A 4,834-nucleotide genomic window follows, 5' to 3' on the forward strand; every position below is an offset into this window, starting at 1 on the left:
GCCTGGCGTGCTGTGATTCATGGGGTAGCGAAGAGTCGGAACCGACTGAGCGACTGAACTGAACTGAAGACCCAACCATGAAGACTGTCAGTGCAGGACATCACAGGTCAGCAGGAGGTGCCCTTCTCCTGAAAAGCTGAGACAGATGGGGCAGGCGACAGCTCCCTGCCCTGACTCTCCCTGTCTGCAGCTGGGACAGTTTCCAGGACTGCGCTTTAGGCACAGACAAGCTGGTTGTCAGACTAAGGGAAACAGGAACTGGATCACAGAGGGGACCTTTGGGGCCCTTGAGAGCAATCCACTGACTCACATGCTCAGGAGTCTGCTGTGAGCATCCGGATTCAGTCCAGGGCCGGGGGCTGCAGAGAGTTATTGTTCTGCACACAAGCGATGGGCACACAAGCAGGTGTGTGTGTGAACACAGAGGGTGCTGCGCTGGGCTCTACTGACGCCCCAGCCCAGCAGGTGGGTCATCGGAGCACCCAGGAGCGAGTGCTCTTCCCTGCAAAGCTCGGATGAGCAGAGACTGGGAGCTCTGGGGCCAGACCAGCAGGGTGACCCGCCCTTGGCAGGAGCCCAGGCCCACACGTGGGCTGTGGGCACGGGGCGGGGGTGGGGATGGGCTCGAAGTGGCAGAGGCTGGCAGTCCTGAGGACAGGGGGGCAGTGGCGAGAGACAGAGAGGGCGTAAAATGGCACCGGAGTGCTCAAACCTGGAGAGGCTGAGGGACACGCAGATGATAAACATTTCTGAGATGCGCAGCACCATTTTTACACAGATGAAAACCAGCATTTAAAGTTTTTTAATATAAGATGAAAATCATTAGCCCTAGACAACATGCCGTACACAGACTTGACAATCAGCCAGCAGAAGCCGCATGTGCGTTGATAAATATCGTCTAAATTTAAGCCAATCTCAAATTTAGGCATTTCCCTCCAAATAAACCAATCCAGCGGACTCCAGGAAGGCTGTATTGGAGCCACTGAAAAGACCAGGTTTTCCTGAAGGAGAAGAGACCTGCAGAGGAGTGGCAGATTCCAAGAGGAGAAGAAGGGGGAGACGTGACAAGAGGAGATACACACAGGCACACATGCACACATGTAAACACACTAAGCCTCTTTCAGAGAGAGAGGGCTTGGCCGTACGGGAGGCCAGAGGGGATACACACGGGCACATGTGCACACATGTAAACACACTAAGCCTCTTTCAGAGAGAGGGCTTGGCCGTATGGAAGGCCAGCCAGATAGATGAGGGCCCAGGAAAGGAGACAAGATAAAGCTGCCTGACAGAGAGCAGGGATGATCCAATGGCTCTAGAGCAGTGGGGGCTTCTCGGGGCAGCCGCTCTCGGAACTTTGAAAATGTGAGAGTCCAGCCTGATTTCCCAGCCTGTGTCCTCCTTTCTGGACTCACTCAGGTTACTCTTGCAAATTGCTTTCTACCCAGCCTTATCCTGGAGAAGGGAATGGCTATCCACTCCAGTACTCTTACCTGGAGAATCCCATGGACAGAGGAGCCTGGTGGGCTCAAAGAGTCGGACATGACTGAGTGACTAGCACAACAGCCTTGTCCTCTTCCACCGGAGCACTCAAGTTTCCCTTCCTTCTCTACACCATTCCTGGGACCTGATGAAATGCAGGCTCCTTGATCACGGCAGGCCGTCCACTTAGGGATGAGGCCACAGAGTAAGTAACTTCACCTGCAGAGGACAAACAGCGGAAGAACAGAGTCCTAGCAGGAAGACCACAGAGCGTGCTCTCGTCCAGACTGCGGACACCATGTGCCCGGGTGCTGCCAGGCCTGCACTCTGCACCCACCGACAGCCACGGAGTCCTTCCGACAACGGGCACCAAGGCCGGGGTGGTAAATTTGCACAACTGTAAAATGCATAATTTATTTACAATCGATTCGGTTTGTGAAATTCACAGCATGGCTGCTATACAAAAGCAGCTCCTCCATTTTCCTTTATTTTCTGAATGAGCTCAGGCACCCGGCAGGGTAAGGCAAGAGAGGGGGTGTTTCAGGATGGAACACGAGCCGTGGGCACTCTGAGAGGCAGGTCCCAATGTGCAGGACCTGGTACCCTGTGAGGACTGTGGAAGCAATGCTGTCAGTGGCCGTCAGCAGCTTTCAGAGGGTCGGGCCTCAGGAAACAGTTTCAGGAGCTCTTGGGGCAGGGGGTGGAGGTGAGGTGGGAGGCATTCTGAGAAGAGCGGACGCTTGGAGATGCGAAGCAGAGGGGGCAGGATGGGGCCTGCCTGGAGAATGTGCTAGAAGAGATCTGCCTTAGGCTGATGGAGCCTGGAGCTCGGCTTTAATAAGGGAAGGAGAAGCTGGTGACAACAGGGACTCATTGTTTATGGACAATTCAGTCAGAGTGCAGAGCCTGGCTGCTGTGTGAGGGAACTGGATGAGGAGGAAGAAGATACGCCTCAGGGAAGGAGGAACGACAGGTCTCCGGGCATTTAGGAAAAAGGAAGCGAGGGGTGAAGACAGAAAGAGTTCTGTCATGAAGAAAATTAAGAGAGAGGAGGCACTCAAGATGGTTTTGAACATCTGATCAAGATGAAATACCTGGGAACGCAAATGTTTTCTTTTTAATGGAAATTTTATGCACTTGAAATTTTTTTTAAATCTCGGTGCATATGCACACAAACTTTTACGATTTTACCATAGAACTTTACCACTTTTACCTTTTAAGCGTTTGGTTCACTGTCCAAAGTGTAAACATCCCTGTCGTCACCAGCTGCTTCTCCCATTATTAAAGCTGAGCTCCAGGCTCCATCAGCCTAAGGCAGATCTCTTGAAAAGTGTTAAGTACGCTCGCCTTGCTGTACAGACATGACCACAGTCTGTCTCCAAAAGCCTTTTCATCTTCCCACACTGAAGCTCCAGGCCCACTGAAAGCTGCCTCCCCAGTCTTTCCCCTTCAGGCCCTGGAAACCGCCATCTTACTTTCCTCTCTGCCAGGCTGGCCCCTCGAGGAACTTCAAGCGGAACCGCGCAGTGTCTGTCCGTTTGCAAGCTAAGTTTATCTCCCTGAACACATCGCCCAAGCTCCATCTATGCTGTTGAATGTGTCAGAATCCCTGCCTCTTCAAGGAGAAGAACATGCCACTAAGTGGATATAGCCACATTCTTTCATCCACTCACCCCTGATGGACACTTGGGCTGCTTCTACCGTTTGGCAACTGTGAACAATGCTGCCACAAATAGGCACGTACAACTATCTCTGTGAACTCTGCCTTCATGTCTCTTGGGTATTCTTCCAGAAGTGAAATTACTCCTATATTTTGTTTTTTGAAGCGTCATCACACTATTTTCCACTGCTGCTGGATAATTTTCATATTCCTATCCACATTGCACGAGGGTCCAATATTTCTATATTCTCACAGCTCTTTTCTTATTTTCCCTTTATATATATATATATTAAAAAAAACACGGTCATCCTAAGGGATGTGAAGTGGTATCTCATTTTGGTCTTGGTTTGTATTCCTCTGATGCTTCCTAGGGATTGGGGGTGGGAGGAAAAGGGGACAATAGAGGATGAGATGGCTGGATGGCATCACCGACTCTGTGGACATGAGTTTGAGTGAACTCTGGGAGTTGGTGATGGACAGGGAGGCCTGGCGTGCTGAGATTCATGGGGTTGTGGAGAGTCGGACACGACTGAGGGACTGAACTGAACTGAATTGAATGCTTCCTAACGTTAAGCATCTTTTCATGTGCTTACTGAACATTAGTGTGCCTTCCTCAGAGAAATGTTTATTCGAGTCTTTTGTCCATTCTTTAATCAGATTGATTTTTGTTGTTGTTGCTGAGTTGCGGGAGAGCTTTATGCAATCCAGATAGCAATCCATTATCAGACACACGCTTTGTAAATATCCTGTCCCATCCCGTGGACCACCTTTTTACTCTGTTTATTGTGCCCAAAACTAAAATGAAAACTTTCAGATTTTGATGAAGTCCAATTATTCCTTTTTCATTGTCGTCTATGCTTTTGGTATCATACCCAGGAAATCATTGTAAATCCAAAATCATAAAGTTTCCTCTTTATTTTCTCCTAAGAGTTTTATAATTTTAACTTATATGGTTAGGCCTTTGGTAAATTTTGGGTTAATTTTTTGAAAATGTGAAATAGAGCAGAAATGTAGTTGTCATCCTTGCACATAAGCCATGCTATTCTTCTCTAAGTTCCAATTTTAGTACACATTCTGCCAAACCAAGCACTGAAACAAAATCCTTGGAAGAAATGCATTAACATAAGTATATGAAAATAAGACTGTTTATGACACACTTACAGTAATAAACACTCTGTCTAACTTGAGGATTCAACGTATTTATCCTGGCTCCAGCAGATGCTTTAACTGTTCCTGTGTGTCCTTAAGGCTCTGACCCCGCCTCGCACATGTTCTATCATTATTCTCCAGGCTTATGTCAACGTCTTTCCCACTGTCAGTGACAAACCAACAGCAACACAGCAAGACTTTTAGGTCCTCTTATCAATTTTCCATAATTTACAGATGGAAGCTGTGATGAAGACATATTGATTTAAACAAGGCGGTTGGTTTGAAAGCCTTACATCGAGACTCCAGACCCGCAGACACTTTCCCCCATCCCTAGAAGCAGCAAAGGATTTACTCTTGGGACAAACTAAAGCAGAGAGACTCACTGGGGAGAGGACGGAGAACTCTGCATACAGAGGAGGGCAGAGCTGAGGCCCCGAAGCAGCACTTCTGAACGCAAGGCGCCCCGCCACGGCCCCAACTGCCTCTTCCCATGCGGCTGCCAGAATGTGCGCTTCCAGCGTCTACTCCTGCGCCCACCCTGCCCTC

General features: G+C 49.1%; 1 non-coding gene across 1 annotated transcript; it reads right to left on the reverse strand.

Moving 5' to 3' along the window:
- Nucleotides 1–4,125: 4,125 nt before the first annotated feature.
- LOC129561380 (U6 spliceosomal RNA) lies at nt 4,126–4,229 on the reverse strand. The gene has a single exon (XR_008686991.1). It is a non-coding gene; the product is annotated as a U6 spliceosomal RNA (small nuclear RNA).
- Between the last annotated feature and the right edge of the window lie 605 nt (nt 4,230–4,834).

This window comes from Moschus berezovskii, chromosome 10 (assembly GCF_049115385.1).
Source record: "Moschus berezovskii isolate FMDL1 chromosome 10, NW_MosBer_1.0, whole genome shotgun sequence".
In the NCBI taxonomy this organism is placed as follows: Eukaryota; Metazoa; Chordata; class Mammalia; order Artiodactyla; family Moschidae; genus Moschus; species Moschus berezovskii.